This window comes from Triticum aestivum, chromosome 7B (assembly GCF_018294505.1).
Source record: "Triticum aestivum cultivar Chinese Spring chromosome 7B, IWGSC CS RefSeq v2.1, whole genome shotgun sequence".
In the NCBI taxonomy this organism is placed as follows: domain Eukaryota; kingdom Viridiplantae; phylum Streptophyta; class Magnoliopsida; order Poales; family Poaceae; genus Triticum; species Triticum aestivum.
The window spans coordinates 236,482,077-236,502,062 of NC_057813.1; positions in this window are offsets into that span (position 1 = coordinate 236,482,077).

Here is a 19,986-nt window from a genome sequence, read left to right on the forward strand (position 1 = left end):
GTGAAGCATGGTTTCATGTGTTTCTGATCATTTTTAAATTTTCTGGAATCTAAATGGCATGGAACTCCATGCATGTGTCCATGCCGTGACACCAATATGTTTGAAAGTCCTTCCAATTTATTGCACATGGAATTAACTCGCACACAAGTACAAAAATACGATTTTTCAAAATGTTATGCTTAGCCATTGCATGTAGATGTAGTTCAAATTTGAATTACAGTCATTAAATGGCTAGAAAATCACTTAAATGTCTTTAAAAGGTCAAATGGCCCCTAGAATTTTCCAACTTTTCACATGACAATTGTATTAGTGCATGTTAAATGTAGAAAAAAATTGAAGGCCATAAGAGGAAGCTATCTCCCGTTCGCCATCAAACATGCATTGTTCCCTCTCAAAACCACGAGCCTTCTAGTGAGTTGCTCCAGTTTTGTGAGGGGTGTGTGTTCAAACTTTCATCAAACATGACAATTTTTTACCACATCATCTTGGTGGCATGACATTACATCAAGCAAGGTTTCATGTGTTTCTGATCTTTTTTAATTTTTTTGGAATTTAAATGCCATGGCACTCCATGCATGTGTCCGGGCCATGACACCAATATGTTTGAAAATTCCTTCCAATTTACTGCACATGGAATTAACTCACACACAAGTACACAAATATGATTTTTCAAACTATTATGGTTAGCCACTGCATGTTAGTTCAAATTTGAATTATGGTCATTAAGTGGCTAGAAAATCACTTAGATGTCTTTAAAAGGTCAAATGACCCATATAGTTTTCCAATTTTTTTGACATGACAGTTGTATTAGTGCACGTTAAATGTAGAAAAAAATTGAAGGTCGTAAGAGGAAGCTATCTCCCATACGTCATCAAACATGCATTGTTCCCTCTCGAAACCACGAGCTCTCTAGTGAGTTGCTCCGGTTTTGTGAGGGGTGTGTGTCCAAACTTCCGTCAAACATGCCAATTTTTTTACCACATCCTCTTGGTGGCATGACATTACATCAAGCAAGATTTCATGTGTTTCTGATCCCTTTTTATTTTTTTGGAATTTAAATACCATGACACACCATGCATGTGTCTAGATCGTGACACCAATATGTTTGAAAATTCCTTCCAATTTACTGCACATGGAATTAACTCGCACACAAGTACAAAAATATGATTTTTCAAACAGTTATGGTTAGCGGTTGCATGAAGATGTAGTTAAAATTTGAATTACGGTCATTAAATGGCTAGAAAATCACTTAAATGTCTTACAAAGGTCAAATGACCCCTAGAACTTTCCAAATTTTCACATGACAATTTTAGTAGTGCACGTTAAATGTAGAAAAAACTTGAAGGCCGTAAGAGGAAGCTATCTCTTGTTCGTCATCAAACATGCATTGTTCCCTCCCGGAACCATGAGCCTTCTAGTGAGTTGCTTCAGTTTTGTGAGGGTTGTGTGTCCAAAATTTTGTCAAACATGCCAAAAAATTTACCACATCATCTTGGTGGCATGACATTACATCAAGCGAGGTTTCATGTGTTTCTTATCTTTTTTAATTTTTTATAGAATTCAAATGCCATGGCACTCCATGCATGTGTCCAGGCAGTGACACCAATATGTTTGAAAATTCCTTCCAATTTACTGCACATGGAATTAACTCGCACACAAGTTCACAAATATGATTTTTCAAACCGTTATGGTTAGCCGTTGCATGTAGATGTAGTTCAAATTTGAATTACGGTCATTAAATGTCTAGAAAATCACTTAGATGTCTTTAAAAGGTCAAATGACCCATAGAGTTTTCCAAATTTTGACACGACAGTTGTATTAGTGCATGTTAAATGTAGAAAAAAATTGAAGGCCATAAGAGGAAGCTATCTCCCGTTCTTCATCAAACTTGCATTGTTCCCTCTCAGAACCACGAGCCTTCTAGTGACTTGCTCCGGTTTGTGAGGGGTGTGTGTCCAAACTTTTGTCAAATGTGCCAATTTTTTTACCACATCTTCTTGGTGGCATGACATTACATCAAGCAAGGTTTCATGTGTTTCTGATTTTTTTTATTTTTTGGAATTTAAATGCCATGGCACTCCGTGCATGTGTCATAGACGTGAGACCAATATGTTTGAAAATTCCTTCCAATTTACTACACATGGAATTAACTCGCACACAAGTACACAAATATGTTTTTTCAAACCGTTATGGTTAGCCATTGCATGTATATGTAGTTCAAAATTGAATTACGGTCATTAAATGGCTAGTAAATAACTTAAAAGGTCAAATGACCCTTGAAATTCCAAATTTTGACATGACAATTGTATTAGTACTTTAAATAAAACACCATCCGATGCCACTTCACTCCAAATTCGTCTTTCATAGCTAATAAAAAATATCAACAACATTACACACATTTTTTTCTAGGAACCATTTGTGATGAAAATTTGTGGGTCTATTTAAGTCTTCCTCCTTAAGCTTCGCCGAGTCATCTGCTCAAGTGTCGGCAACCCCCGAATCCACGAATCCCGATCCCCATTCCCGCAACCCCTTCTTGCAAAGATGACGCCATGGAAATGCTTCGTGAGGGCCCGCACGGTGGCCATGTCCCCCCCCAAGCGCTGCCGAGAGTACCGTTGCATCTGCATTGAGCGCGGCCGCATCCGCCATGATGGCGTCTGTGATAGCCGGCTGCAGCAGCTGCTGCGACAGCGGTTGCAAACATTGAGAGTGCTCGAGCTGCCGTCCGTGCCGCCGATGTCACCCTAGCTCGGGTCGAGGTCATCCACGCCAAGATAGAGGACGAACACGCCAAGATATTCCAGGCCACCTCGGAATGTAGCATGCAACCCACGTCTGAAAAGGCGGCGGTGGCCATGGAGCACCTGCTTCCTCGTGAGATCACCGAGTGGGAGATGGAGATGCAGGAGGCGGCGGAGATCGAGGAGAGTCAGGACGAGAAGTTGCACATGGCTGAGGTCGAGGTATAGAAGAGTCTATCCATTGAGGAATCGGAGGTGGAGTACCAACACGAGCTCTGGCACAACCACTACTATGAGTACTACAACCTTGAGGGCGGTGCCAAGGACGAGGACGAGGACAAGGACGCGGTCGACTTCAGCAAGGGGGACACGGAGTCCACCAACGACGACATGTCACCAGGAGAAGTCATCGACGTCTCATCTGACACCGACGATGCATAGGCTAGCGCGTCAACGGCTTTGTTAAAATTATGCGTACTTAGGCTTTGTTTTTAATGCTAGTATTTTGTTAGAGCAATGTTCAGGTCAACTGGCTATGTTTAATTACTAAAATTGCTCGATTCAGTAAGTGTGGTCTGTGTGCTGTACGCCCTTTTGTGTGCCCAAATTAGGAAGCGATGTTAAATTATGCAATGACGTGGATGAGGATAGTACCCAGGGAAATTTCCACCAAAATTTGAATTATCAAACTCATCCCATGCGCGTAAAGCAGAAGAATCGTTTGCGATGCACACAACCATTCAAAGTGAATGGTGTCCGGCGACACCACGCGCAAAGTTTCTCTCCACATTTCAAAATTTTTGGCCTACCGCCGAAATATCTACTCTCGCCCCCCTTCCCCACCCCTTTTGTCTGCGACCACAAGTCACATATCCCCTGTTTCCTCCTTCCTTTCTTGCTCTCTTCCTCGCTCTCGCCGTCTTGCATCCTACCGCCGAGGTCGCGTTGGTCTTCTTCAATGACCTCTCCAGCGGTTCCTCCTGCTTCAACAAAATTTTTAGCACCCGGGTATGCCTCTTTTCTCTCTCTCGGGTTATGACTTGGAATAAAGGATTTTAACCCGACGGTTGATTTGAGTCATTTTTTCCTCTTGTAGCTCCCTAGGACTATCAGTTGCAATGAATGGAGCGGGGTGGCTGAATATCTGCCTGCTCGTTGTCACCATCAATCTCCATGCGTGAAGCTAGTTGCATTCCAAACTGTGGACATTGGGACGAAGTTTTTGGCATGTGCAGAGAAGGTTAGCCCGACTTTCGTTGTTACAAATCATTTGTTAGATGTGATTCAGACATTCTCAATGTGCTATGTTATTCTAGATGTTAAGACAATGTCACAGTTTGTACCTAGTATCTAAAAATGTTGCCATCTCATCAGTGGTTCTATTAGAAAATTATTTGGCACCGCTTTAACGGTTTGTGCGGCCAACTTTGGTCCATACATCCAAGCAGCCAAGCAGCAAAATACTAAATCTTTATGGCACGAAGGAACTAGGCATCGGAGCAACTAGGTGCTCCGGAGTCCGGGTCCCTGATTTCTTTCCGCTGCATCGGCTCGCCAGTGCAGGGCGCCGATGCCAGATGTAGCAACAGTTGTCTTTACATCAGTTTTGGCATACATAGTGGACGACCTTAGTGCTATTAGTTCTATGTTACTAAATTTGTGCATGTACACACCTCTTAGTATCAATTTGCTGTCATCCAAACACTGTCGCTATGCTGTTACAGTTATATTTTGCTTCCTCATAAAATGTTCAATTTGTTATTTGTAGTACATGACTAAGAACTTGTAGCTTGTTGTAGTTAATTATAGCTTATGATGTTTTAGAATTTGGTTATTGTCTCGGTAGCAATTAATTCATTTGCACATTGATCTTTTTCAGAAGATATGTCATAATTAACCAGTTTCTTCAGTTTTTCAAAATATGTATTTGGTGATTTTCTATGTTACTAGAAACCTATTTCCCCTACAATTGTTACTGATATAGTTTTAAATATTATAGGATGAACGGAAGTGTTCTTACCTGGAGTGGGTTGATCAAGAGTGGCCACAGTCTTTGAAGATGTTCCTAGCAAAGCTCTGGAGCATGGATGAGGAAGAGAACAGAGGTAGGCTTAGAGAAAGTGTTGTCAATGCTGAAGAATATTTGAAGATGCGGGACAAAAAGAGGAAGATGGAGAATGAGCTCAGACTTTTTAAATTAGACTTTGCTAAGATGGTGTTGGCGCAGGAGGAGGCACTTTCCCAGTTGGCCAGTGCAAAACAGGTTCTTACTGAACTGAAAGCAGAGGTGGATAAGACGATCCTGGATGATCTCGATTAGGTAAATGAATATATTGTTCTAATATTGTTCTTATGAAGGTGAACTAGCTATATGATGTACTGTGTTGTTTTCAGGTAGCTATCATACTTTGATGTTAAAATATATTTATGTGCGTGATATGAAATTGGCAAATAGTTGTTCGATATGAAATATTAATTTGTGTAATACTAGAATTATTAATTGTAAACTAATAAACCTGCTAAATGGGTCATGGAACTTTGCAAACGGTTCTAGTAGTAAAAGCGCTTGTGATGGATAGCCCAATGCCACCAATGCCATACAATTTTCTTCAACAAATAGTGTGTGATGTAGTTGAATTAAAGCAAACGGTTAACTGAGGCAGAGCGTGTGTGATAGTTACACCTATCACACACGAGGCTATACATGAAACTGTGTGGGATGTATATACGAATGGGAACATTTTCCCTGGATTGATTGTGTGGGATGTACATATGAACGGAAACGTTTTCCCTGGATTGACTATGTGGGATGTACATAAGAACGAAAACATATTCCTTGGATTGACTATGTGGAATGTACATACCAAACAGAAACGTTTGTTTGGGACTGACTATGTGGGATGTACTTACGATAGAACCGATTGGGCCTGTATAACCGTATTTAATCGCTTGCCCGTCGCACATGACCTCATTTTGCCGAGCATGTGTGGCCGAAGGGCCTATCCCCGTCAGTTTTTGGGTCGTGTGGGAAGGACCCCCCCTATCGCAGTCACTTGCTTGGTGACGGTTCAAAACATCATCGCAGAAAGGGGTTAAAAAACTTTTGTATAACACCTTGTTGTACGAGTGATAGTCAGCATACCAAGGAGTATTATGAGAAACATTTATTGTAGCTAATTGTTTATTAGGAAAGCTATCATCAATAGGTAGTGGGCCATCAAGAATATTCTTTAACGTAGACAAGTTATCAGCTACGGGGTTCTCAGCTCCTTTTCTATCAGTAATATGTAAATCAAGTTCTTGTAGCAAGAGAACCCACCTAATGAGTCTAGGTTTAGCATCTTTCTTTTCCATAAGATATTTTATAGCAACATGATCAGTGTGAACAATTATTGAATCAACAATATAAGATCTGAATTTGTCACAAGCAAACACGACTATTAGAAATTCTTTTTCAGTAGTAGCATAGTTTCTTTGGGCACTATCTAGAGTTTTGCTAGCATAATGAATAACATTTAATTTCTTATCAACTCTTTGTCCTAGAACAACACCAACAGCATAATAACTAGCATCACACATAATTTCAAAAGGCAAGTTCCAGTCAGGTGGTTGAACAATAGGTGCAGAAGTTAAGGCTTTCTTAAGTGTTTCAAAGGCTTCTACACAATCATCATCAAAAACAAATGGAACATCCTTTTGTAAAAGATTAGTAAGAGGACTAAATTTTTTATAGAAGTCTTCAATAAACCTCCTATAGAAACCAACATGACCAAGGAAACTACGAATACCTTTAATGTCTCTAAGACATGGCATTTTCTCATTTGCATCAACTTTAGCTTTATCCACCTCAATACCTCATTCAGAAATTTTATGCCCCAAGACAATACCTTCATTAACCATAAAGTGGCACTTCTCCCAATTCAAGACAAGATTAGTTTGCTCACATCTATGCAAAAACTGATCAAGGTTGTTTAATCATCAAAAGAAGTTCCATAAATAGAAAAATCATCCATGAAAACCTCAACAATCTTTTCACAAAATTCAGAGAATATAGCAGTCATACATCTTTAAAAGGTAGCAGGTGCATTGCATAAACCAAAAGGCATACGTTTGTGAGCATAAGTTCCAAAAGGGCAAGTAAAGGTGGTTTTATCTTGATCAGGTTGTGAAATAGGTATTTGAGAAAAAACAGAATATCCATCAAGGAAGCAAAAGTGTGTCTGCTTAGATAATCTTTCCAACATTTGATCAATAAAAGTAAAAGGGTAATGATCTTTTCTAGTTGCTTTTTTTAGTTTTCTATAATCAATTACCATATTCTATAGCCAGTAACAATCCTTTGCGGGATAAATTCATTTTTATCATTAGAAACAACAGTATCTCCCTTCTTAGGGACACAATGAATGGGACTTACCCATCTACTATCAGCTACGGGATATATTATACCTGCTTCCAGAAGCTTTAGTATTTTAGTTCTCACCACTTCTTTCATATTACGATTCAAACATCATTGGTGATCAACAACAGGTTTAGCATCAGGTTTCATATTAATATTGTGCTAACAGAGAGTGGGACCAATGCCCTTAAGATCATCAAGAGTATTTCCAATAGCAGCACGGTGCTTCCTCAGAATTTTCAATTATCTTTCTTCTTCTTGTTCTGAAAGGTTAGCACTAATAATAACAGGATATATCTTTTTCTCATCAAGATAAGCATATTTCAAAGTGTCAGGCCAAGGTTTTAATTCGAGCACATGATCACCTTCAGATGGAGGAGGACCTCCTAGAGTTTCAATAGGCAAATTGTGTTTAAGCAGAGGTTGTTGTTCAAAGAAAATTTTATCTATTTCATTTCTTTCAGGCGTATGCATATCATTTTCATGGTCTAGCAAATATTGTTCTAGTGGATCAGTAGGAGGCACGACAATTGTCGTGGGAAACCACGGCCACCTATGGGGCTATGAGCCCCTTTTGGTTCGGCGGGGCAATGGGCACGTTGCACAAAGAGAAGAGAAGCGTTGCACAGCGTGGCACAACATGACAGAGATCACACGGACAGTTTTACCCAGGTTCAGGCCACCGTGATGCATAAAACGCTACTCCTCTTTGGTGGATTGATATTGGAAAAGGTTGCGGTGAACGAAGCACACTTGCCTGGCAGGGTGGCCTCAGGCCTAGAGTGGCTACACGCGTATGGATGTGTGAGGATTTGAGCTTGCTAACCTTGTGAACCCTTTCTACGGTTGCCATGGGCCTATAGATTAAGGGGTCACCACAGTGGCAAATCAGGCTTTATGTACTGATTAGATACCAAACAGTGCTATCATACCTAACTTGGCAGGTTGACAGAGCATGTTAAATGCGTTGTCGAGTGTCACATCAAAGCATGTCGGCAGCCCTTGCTGGGCTGTTTTGGTAGCTTCGCGCCTGCTTGCTTGAGATGCCTGAGGACGAGTGTCATATGGAGGTGTTTGCTATAGGAAGTGGTTGCCATGTGGCAAAAAGCAGCCACTTAGTCACCTTGGAGCTTGACACCGTACTGATCTATGACTTGCATCGCTTGTGAGGTGGAGCGATGGAGTGGCTTGCCTCTGCACGCCCCGGCAGGCCTACCGAGACGATCTGGAAGCTTGCTTCCGAGGCAAACGTAACCTCGCTAGGCTCACCTGCCCGTCAAGGGAGGTTCTTTCCTTAGAAATATCTTGCTTCTCTGGCTTATCTTGGTTTTCTTGATCTGCACTAGGATCCTTCAATGAATTGATCCCTCTTGCTTGGTCTGATCCTAGTGCTGTAATCTTTGTCCTTGGCCTTGTGCATAATCTGGGTAACGGACCCAGGGTTTGTTGCAGTGACAGGAGCCCCCGAGCCTGGCACGAACGCGTCGCTGGGTGTTGTTGGGGCAGGCCCTATCTAGTGCACAGGCAGGAGTGCGATCAATTGTAGCCTCTTTCGATAAGTAAGAGTGTCGAACCCAACGAGGAGCTAAAGGTAGAACAAATACTCCCTCATGTTCTATCGACCACCGATACAACTCTACGCACGCTTAACGTTTGCTTTACCTAAAACAAGTGTGAAACTAGAAGTACTTTGCAGGTGTTGTTGGATAGGTTTGCAAGAATATAAAGATCATGTAAATAAAAACTAGGGGCTGTTTAGATAAAGACGCAATAAAGTTAGTATAGCGAGTGTGGAAAAGTGGTGGTAGGATGTGTGAGATTGTCCCTAACCAATTGACTACTTTACTAGACCGATAGCAAGTTTTATGTGGGAGAGGCCACTGCTAGCATGTCATCCCTGTCTTGGAATTCTATGCACTTATGATTGGAACTATTAGCAAGCATACTCAACTACTAACATTCATTAAGGTAAAACCCAACCATAGCATTAAGATATATTGGTCCCCCTTCAATCCCGTATGCATCAATTTCTATGCTAGGTTGAAGCTTCTATCACTCTTGCCCTCCAATACATAGTCCTATCAACATACAACTAACCCTATGGTGTGATCCACGCGCCCGCTCATATGATGGGCACCAAAGGACATCAACATAACCACAAGCAAATTAAACAATCATAGCAATTCACCAATCACCGATAGGACAACAAAAATCTACTCAGACATCATAGGATGGCAACACATCATTGGATAATAATATGAAGCATAAAGAACCATGTTCAAGTAGAGGGTACAACGGGTTGCGGGAGAGTGGACCGCTGAATATAGATGGGGGAAGGTGATGACGATGTTGGGGAAGACGACGGAGGTGTTGGTGTAGATCGCGATGATGATCATGGCCCCGGTGGCACTCCGACGCCACCGGAAGCGAGGGGGAGAGAGCCCCCCTCCCTCTCCTTCTTCCTTGACCTTCTCCCTAGATGGGAGAAGGGTTTCCCCTCTGGTCCATGGTCTCCATGGTGTGGGAGGGGCGAGAGCCCCTCCGAGATTGGATCTGTCTCTCTGTCTCTCTCTGTTTCTGCGTTCCAGATTATGCCCTTTCACCGTTTCTTATATTCCCAGAGATCCGTAACTCCAATGGGATTGAAACTTTAAACACGATTCGTTTCCAGATATTAGATTTCTTGAACGAAAGAAGGGCAACAACCGCCTTACGAGGTGTCCACAAGGTTCAGGGGCACGCCCACCCCCCTGGGGTGCGCCCCCTGCCTCGTGGGCCCCTCGAGCATCGTCTCACATTGATTCTTCTCCCCAAAATTCATAAATATTCCAAAAAATTCTTCGTCCGTTTTTATCCCATTGGACTCCGTTTGATATGGATTTTCTGCAAAACAAAAAACATGCAACAAACAGGAAGTGGCACTGGGCACTGGATCAATATGCTAGTCCCAAAAATAGTATAAACATTTGCCAAAAGTATGTAAAAGTTGTAGAATATTGGCATGGAACAATAAAAAAATATAGATATGGCGGAGACGTATCAACATCCCCAAGCTTAATTCCTGCTCGTCCTCGAGTAGGTAAATGATAAAAAAAGAAATTTTGATGTGGAATGCTACCTAGCGTAATCTTGATCATGTAATCTAATCATGGCATGAATATTAAGACATAGGTGATTCAAAGCAATTGTATATCATTTGACATAAAATAATTTAATACTCGGGCATCCCAACAAACAATCATGCCTTTCAAAATATCAATGCTAAAGAACATTATCCCTACAAAATCATATAGTCTTTTATGCTCCCTTTTCATAACACAAGGTACCCCTCATGCTCATCCCGGTGTCAGCCAAGCAATTGGTTCATACTTTTTAACACGCTTCAACTTTTTCAACCCTCACGCAATACATGAGCGCAAGCCATGGATATAGCACTACAGGTGGATAGAGTATGATGGTGGAGGTTGTGTGGAGAAGACAAAAAGGGAGAAAGTCTCACGTCGACGCAGCTAATCAACGGGCTATGGAGATGCCCATCAATTGATGTCAATTCGAGGAGTAGGGATTGCCATGCAACGGATGCACTAGAGCTACAAGTGTATGAAGCTCAAACTAAAACTAAGTGGGTGTGCATCCAACTTGCTTGCTCATGAAGACCTTGGGCATTTGAGGAAGCCCATCATCGGAATATACAAGCCAGGTTCTATAATGAAAATTACCACTAATATATGAAAGTGAAAGCATAGGAGACTCTCTCTATGAAGAACATGGTGCCACTTTGAAGCACAAGTGTGGTAAAAGGATAGTAACATTGCCCCTTCTCTCATTTCTCTCATTTTTTTATTTTCCTTCTATTATTATTATTTTTATAATTTTTATTTTGGTGGGATTCTTTGGCCTCTTTTTTTTATTTGGGCTTCTTTGGCCTCTTTTATTTTTCATAAAGTCCGAAGACTCATCCCAACTGGTGAGGGAATCACTGCTTCCATCATCCTTTCCTCACATGGGAAAATGCTCTAATAATGATGATCATCACACTTTATTTACTTACAACTCAAAATTATAACTCGATATCTAGAACAAAGATATGACTCTATATGAATGCCTCCGGCGGTGTACCGAGATGTGCAATGATCTAGCATAGCAAAGATATCAAAGCCATGAAAACATCATGCTAGCTATCTTACGATCATGCAAAACAATATGACAATGAATGTTCAAGTCATGTATATGATGATGATGGAAGTTGCATGGCAATATATCTCGGAATGGCTATGGAAATGCCATGATAGGTGTGACGCCCCCGATTCAATCATACACTAATCATACACCAAAACGTGTACGATCAAGATCAGGGACTCACGGGAAGATATAACAAAACAACTCTAAACACAAAAGAAAGACATACACGCTTCATATTACAAGCCCATGGGCCTCGAGGGCTCGAATATAAAAGCTCAACACACAAGCGAGTCAGCGGAAGCAACAATATCTAAGTACAGACATAAGTTAAACAAGTTTTGCCTTAAGAAGGCTAGCACAAACATCAACGATCGAAAAGGCAAGGCCTCCTGCCTGGGACCTCCTAACTACTCCTGGTCGTCGGCGGGCTCCACGTAGTAGTAGGCACCCTCGGGGTAGTAGTAGTAGTCGGCGGGGGTAGTATCTGGCTCCTGGGATTCACCATCTAGTTGCAACAACCAGAAAGAAGGAAGGAGGGGGAAAGGGGGAGCAAAGCAACCGTGATTACTCATCCAAAGTACTCGCAAGCATCAGATCTATACTAAGTATGCACTAGTATCAAATGGAAGGGTTGTATCTGTGGACTGAACTGCAGCATGCCAGAATAGAGGGGGAAGGCCTAGCTTATCGAAGACTAGCATCTTCAAGCAGCTCCGAGCATCTTGCAGCATGTAGAAGAGTAAAGAATGGCAGTTTATAATTAACAAGCATGTTGTAACATTAATGCCTAGAGATCCTTCCTCGACTCCCTACGAGAAAGCAATCCCGGAGCCACATATCCATCACATATCTCAAGTATCCATCTCTAGTTATATAAGATCAGGATACAAGTCTGAACGTCCATTACCATGGATGTGGTATTCGAATATATGTCTTTCCTGCAGGGGTGCACCACGATTTCCAACATGCTTGATCACTCTGGCCGGACACACTTTTCTGGGTGAATGCCCAGCCTCGGAAGATCAAGACGTCGCAGCCCTACCTAGGCTCAGCAGAGAGGTCCCCGCCGTTCTACATCCTAAGTACTCCGGGGTCTGGGCCCATCGCCAGTGGCACTCCGGGTCGTTGCGAGTAGGGCGGACCAGGCTCCACCAATACAGGATGGTGCCGGCCCAGCCGTGCGGCACTGCTGAACTGGACGTTTGACAAAGCTTCGGCTAATACCACGACGCCGAGGCCCATAACTATTCTCACATGGTGGTTGGTGCGTAAAGGCCCAAGGCCAACTCAGAACAAATACCCAAACCTGTTAGTGCATTATTAAAAGAAGTGACGACTGTCGGGACAAGTCCGGAGCTATCACCCCCTCCGGGTGATACCGCTAAACAGCCAGCCACCACCGTCACATCACATGGGTGCTCTCCGGGCCCGCCCGACTTTCACAACATTCTCAAGTGAAGTCAAGGTAACTGTGTGTCCAGACATCAAGGGGAAAACCTGAGGAATCACCCCCGGTGGATTCCACTCGATGTAATCATCAAGGTGAACGTAAGAGGATCCACCCTCGAGGTTCACACTTGAGGTGTTGCACGACAGAGCCGTATCGGGAATGGTGAAAGAGGAACCACCCTCGATGACCACGACCGAATAGCTACACTACAGAGATCTCATCAGGAGTGATGTATGAGGTTCCACCCTCGGCACTCGATGGTAACTCTGCAGAGTCGAGCAACAAAAAGGGGCATGATGTGATGTGAGGTTGTCACGCCCAATATGCGACCCTATCCAAAAGGAACTCGAAGGTCCCACCAAGGATAGACCCGCATATTGAAACGCTTTTGCAAGGTGGATATCATTACATCAACATTACATAATAGATGGGGATACATACAAGAGGCATACAATGCCACACACATACAACATCACAATACATAAGAGCATCATCCGACTACGGATGGAACACAAACAGAAACTCAAATGACATCCAACCTGCTAGCCCAGGCTCCCGACCTGGAACCTATCCCTTGATCGAAGAAGCAGAAGAAGAACTCAACGCAAGCAAGCATCGCTCTCGCGTCATGATCATCGCATAACCTGTACCTGCAACTGTTGTTGTAGTAATCTGTGAGCCACGAGGACTCAGCAATCCCATTACCATGGGTATCAAGACTAGCAAAGCTTAAAGGGAAAGGAAGGGGTAAAGTGGTGAGGTTGCAACAACGACTAAGCATATATGGTGGCTAACATACGCAAATAAGAGCGAAAAGAGAGCAAGCAGAACGGTCGTGAAGCTAGCAATGATCAAGAAGTGATCCTGAACTCCTACTTACGTCAAACATAACCCAGAAACCGTGTTCACTTCCCAGACTCCGCCGAAAAGAGACCATCACGGCTACACACGCGGTTGATGCGTTTTAATTCGGATCTGGTGTCAAGTTATCTACAACTGGACATTAACAAATTCCCATCTGCCTATAACCGCAGGCACGGCTTTCAAAAGATTATACCCTGCAGGGGTGTCCCAACTTAGCCCATGATAAGCTCTCGCGATCAACGAAGGATATACCTTCTCCCAGGAAGACCCGATCAGACTCGGAATCCCGGTTTACAAGACATTTCGACAATGGTAAAACAAGACCAGCAAGACCGCCCGATGCGCCGACAATCCTGATAGGAGCTGCACATATCTCGTTCTCAGGGCAACACCGGATAAGCTAAGCGTACAGGTACCGACGTAACCCAAGTTTCCAAGGGATGGTCCTGCACGGTGCTCTAGTTTGGACCAACACTTAGACAAGCATTGGCCCGGGGGGGGGGGGGCTGTAATAAAGATGACCCTCGGGTTAATTACTCCCAAGGGAAATATAGGTGGTGGTGAGGCAAATGGTAAAACCAATGTTGGGCCTTGCTGGAGGAGTTTTATTCAAAGCGAACTGTCAAGGGGGTCCCATAAATCACCCGACCGCGTAAGGAACGCAAAATCCGGGAACATAACACCGGTATGACGGAAACTAGGGCAGCAAGAGTGGAACAAAACACCAGGCATAAGGCCGAGCCTTCCACCCTTTACCAAGTATATCGATGCATTATTAATAATATAAGAGATATTGTGATATCCCAACATAATCCTGTCTGCCATGGAGTAATCTTCAACTTCACCTGCAACTAACAACGCTATAAGAGGGGCTGAGCAAAGCGGTAACATAGCCAAGCAATGGTTTGCTATTAAGGGTGTCAAAGGTTAGAGGTTCATGGCAATTTGGGAGGCTTGATGAGCAAAAGATAGGTAACGCAGCATAGCGATAGAACGAAGCAACTAGCATAGCAATGATAGTAGTGAGATCCAGGGTAGCGGTCATCTTGCCTAAAATCCCGCAAGGAAGAAGAACGAGTCCATGAAGAAGATGAAGCCACCAAGACGAACCAAGCGTAGACGAACGAATCCTCACGATCGCAACGAAACGGGAACTATCGAGAAGAAGCACACAACACGGTAAACACACCACACATATACAAGACATGATGCACAACAAGCATGATGCATGACAAAGCTACATGAAGTTACTCATGGCAAGAGATGATGCAAACAAGAGCAACACATCAATGCAAGTTTAAATGAGGCCGGGAACAACATATAACAATTTCGGTAAGTCCTCATATGCAAATTTCGAAGTTGGTCCAGATCTGAATAAACATTATGTTCAAGTTGTTAAACAGCAAGTTAAGATGCACAAAGATGATCTACACGAGATTCTAGTAAAGTTACATATAAAGTTCATTTAATTCGGAGCTACAGCCTAGAAGATATGAGCAAAAGAAGTCAAACATGGCATTGATGCAAAATGCACCCAAACATCAAGCAAAACACCTCAAAACATGGATGCAACATGATAATATGAAACTACATGCAATTCTAAGCAAGTTTCATATAGAGCACACTCAAAACGGAGCAACGGTTCAACACCTACACACTATACAAGTTATAGCAACAATCTGTCCAAAACAGCAACTAGGCATATTGCAAGCATCAAAACAACATGCTACAACATCTCAACATGAAAACAAAAGACATGGGCATGATGTACAGGTAAAGCATAACAAAACATGAACACTGAACTATCTCCAGAAATCACTAGAACATGCTCAAACACACATGGCAAGATTGCAAGTAATAACAATTCAGACTTTGCAGAAAATAACATCAGGTTGCAATGTTCAGAGCTATCAAACAACATGTTACATGAACTTATCATGGCAAACAAAGGCACGGCATGAACCTACTAAATGCATAGATCAAAAGTCCTTTACTGACCATGAGCCAAAAAGGATCAGAAAATATGATGGCACCCATGTAAACATAGCAAGTTATAATACAGATTCATACATGGCAGGAACAACGATAAGAAGGCATGTTGGTGAGCTTGTGAAACTCACTACAGAGCAAAACATGGCATGGCAAGGCAACCAACAGTAAGAAGACATGTTTGTGAAGCTAAGCATGGCAATAGCAAGTCCATAGGGTGCATGTATCACTAACAACAATCATGATAACAACTGAACTTAATGTTAACAGGCTGACAACAACATTACCAAGCAACTTTGAAGTAAGATATGAACAAGCTACAACAAGCTATAAATGCAACCAGGGGCATGGATGGATAGATCATGACATGTAGAACAAAACACTCTTAGTGAACATCTCCAGATTATGCATAGAATGACTTGTAGCAGTAGGTTTACATAGCATCACGAAATAACAGATTCAGCCTAGCAAAACAGTAACAGCAAGTACCCTACTTAACAAGCTTGATTCACTCACCACAAGTCATTGCATGACAAGATAAGCATAGCATCAGAAATAATACATGTTTATGAAACAAACCAAGGCAAGAACAAGTTCATAGCATGCAAGGATCAACTAAAACAACCTTGGCAAAATTGAATAACATGTAAACAATCTGCCAGGAAACATTTTGAAGCAAAAGTAGAGCACGAAAATGACATGCTAGACTACTCCATAATTGCATCCAGGGGCATGAATGGATAGATAACAACCATATGTTCAAAACACCCTTACTGAAGTATCTCAAAATATGCATGGATCTCTCTGTAGCATCAAGTTTACATGGCATCAAAATAACAACAGAACAGGGACTAAAATCAGCAACATCGCGAAGCCTAGTTTGCATGCTTGTGCTAGTCACCACATTGATCTCAAAAATACATGGCATACACCACTGTAAAGAAGACATGGCATAGTTCAAAACACATGTAGAGATCAACCTCATAGGATGCACACATCAATCATGGCAAAAATGACAAATGAGCATGTTCTGTTAACACACAGCAGAAAACATTATGAAGCACTCTTGCAATGATGATTCGGGCATCAAGATGAGCTCAAATGAAAATGATGCAATGGAATGAAATGATGTACTCATTGAGACGAACAATGTGACATATTACACGCACAAAACTGAGCAATATGCATGGAGTTACAGCAGGTCAAAGGGGGCACCAAAATATTACAGAAAAAGGGACGGATGAATTTCACCTCCGGATCTGAGGGTTGACCCGGGCGCGGATGAAGAGGACGGCCGGGGTTCTCGCCGGAGATGAGGAAGGAGACCGGAGAGGCATCAGGGAGGTCGAGTCCGCCCGGATCCGACCGGATCCGGCGCCGGCGGGGGCGGAGCAGGGCCGGACGGCGAGCTCGACCCGGACGGCGGCGAGCTCCGGAGCTAGAGCAGGAGCTCCCCGGTGGAGCTCAGGGCTCGGGCGCGGACGGGCTCGGGCGCTGGGCGACGAGGGCTGCCGGCGGCGGCTGGCGGCGAGCGGCGGGGGCGCCGCAGCAGCGGAGCTCGGGCGCGAGCTGGAGGCACGCGGGAGTCGGGCGGCGCGCTCAGCGGCGGCGCGGCCGGGCAGCGGCGGCGGAGGCGGGCACGGTGAGACGGGCGGCGGCGCGCGGGCGGCGCTCGGGCCCTGGATGGGCTTGGGCGGGCCCCACGCGGGTTCGGCGGGCCGGCGGCGGCGGGGAGGAGAGAGAGGAGGTGCTGGGACACGTGGCAGCGGCGGATTGGGCGCGGGGGCGGCGGCGGACGCGTCCGGCGCGAAGAGGGATGAGATCTAGGGTTTGGGGGAGAATTCATCCGCGAAAATTCCGGGGGGACACATATTTATAGATTCTGGGAGCTAGGAGAGTCCAAATGAGGAGCGGTTTTCGGCCACGCGATCGTGATCGAACGACCGAGAGCATGGAGGGGAGTTAGATGGGTTTTGGGCCAGTTTGGAGGGGTGTTGGGCTGCAAAGAGAAGGGGGGGGGGGTTTCGGGCTACGCGGTTAACCGTTGGAGTATCAAACGGACTCCAAATGGCACGAAACTTGACAGGCGGTCTACCGGTGCTATACCAAGGCCGCTTGGCAAACCTCGGGCCATTCCTAGAAAATTTAACACCCACTCACAACAGGAGACGAAAAGGGGAACGCCGAAGAGCATAGGAGCGCCGGATCGCGAAACGGACAACAGGGAAAAAGCTCGGATGCCTGAAACGAACATGTATGCAAAATGAAATGCACATGATGACATGGAAAAATGCAACACACAAGCAAATGACATGGCAACGACGGTGAATAACTGAATGACATCTGGCGCATCAAATCCGAGGCGTTACAGAGGTGTGAGGCTCTGGACGTCGATCATGTTGATCGAGCCATCGATGATGAAGCAGGGACAACAAGGACAAGCTGGGGGTCACTGATGGATCACTAGCCAACCTGTACTAAGCAGTTTAGGTTAAGCAGGTAAGGTACAACAGCAGGTTACAAAAGCAGGCTATGCATCAGAATAGGAGCAAACAATAACAGTAGCGAAATCTAATGCAAGCATGAGAGAATGGAATGGGTGATATCAAGATGATCAAAGGGGGGGGGGGCTTGCCTGGAAGCTCCGCTGAAAGGGAAGAAGGGGCATCGTCGACGTAGTCGATCACAGGGGCATCAACAGCGGTCTCGGGGTCTACCGAAGATAAGTGGGGGGAAGAAACAGTAAACATAATGCAACAGATGCAACACAGATGTATGACCGGGTAACACACAGAGCTAGGGGTGTTCTAACACGGTGCTACACGATACAAGTGAAGTGGGATACCATCCGGGAAAGTCTTCCCGGAGTTAGGCATTTTCGGACAAATGAAATGGAGGGGGACGGTTGCATGTTTGCTATGTTAGGGACATGTGGCAGACGAACGAATCACGTATTCGGATTCATCTCGAAATTCTGAGCAACTTTCATGTAGAAAACTTTTTCATCCGGGTTACAGTTTAATTTCTATTAATTTTCAAAGTTTTATTAACATTCTGAAATTAATTTTAATACGAAAATAAATGCTAAAATGCTAGGCGCACCCAGCACAGTGTACACAAAAGTGTACCTTGTGGCTAACAGGTGGGCCAGGGGGACCCAGTTGACCAGTCAACGTTTGACTGGTCAACAGGGGTGCGACCCCCCTGTCATAGACTGTTTCACTAAGTAACTAGTTAATTTAGTCTAACTAGCATTATTAGGCTAATTAATTTTAATTAGATTAATTAAGCCAAATTAATTAAGTTAATTCAATAATTATTATTTTAATTATTATTATTATTATTAATTTTGGAAATCTTTCTTTTGCTCGATTTTATAAAGAAAAGGTGGCCGGTGGGGCCCACTGGATGTGGCATTAGACCAGCGGGGCGGGGCGGGTTAACGGGCAGGCGGCCACGACCGAGGCCACCAGGGGTGTTGGCCACGACAACAGGTGGAGGGGCAGCAGCCACGGCGAGGTCGGCCGGGCTGCGAGTGGTGCCGGCGAGGCGACCGAGCGGCGGGCGGGGCCGACAGCGAGCCGAAGCGACCGGGAAGAGCGGGGCGAGCGTCGTGCGGGGCCGTGGTGGAGCAGTAGCAACGCTGCGGGCGGCTGCAGGCACGAGATGTGCGCGAGGGGGGGGGGCTGCGAGGGCCGCGCGCGTTGCGCACACGTGAGGCGAGGCCGCACCTAGTAGAGCTCACGGGTGAGTTGTGGGGCCTCGCTGAACTCGGCATGAGTCGAGCTAGCGGACATGGCGGATGGTGGCATCGGGTATGAACAAGGAGTCATCTACGGGATGGATTCACGAGGGAGACTGAGGGAAGGGAGGCGGTAGCTCACAGTTGGGGCACAAGGTGGCCTTTCGGTGGCTTAGTAGCTGCAGGGCGTTAGCCGGACTCGAAGGCGACAACGGCGACCCGAGGAAGATGACGAAGGGGATCCGACGCTGTGAGGCTCCTCGGCTCGCGCGCGTCAGCGTAGACGAAGTAGTGGACGATGAAGAAGAGGATGGACAGGGTCTCAGGCGCCGAAGACGGTGGTGGGTGCGCAGGCGAGGTGAGGCATGTCGACGGTGATCATGGCAAGGACGAACGGCGACGGGCCACGGCGTCGGGCGCAAGGGGGATTCCCCGATCCAGATCGAGAAAAAGGGGGGAAGTGATTTGGGGTAGCTAGGGTTCGGGGGTGCAAGGGAGAGGCGTCCTGGTCGCCTTATAGCCCTGGGGGAGACGACACATGGCTGCCACGGCGATGGTTGGTGCCCTTGCGGGCATCGGTGCGGCCACGGCCACGGCGATGGTTTCTAGGAGTTAACCA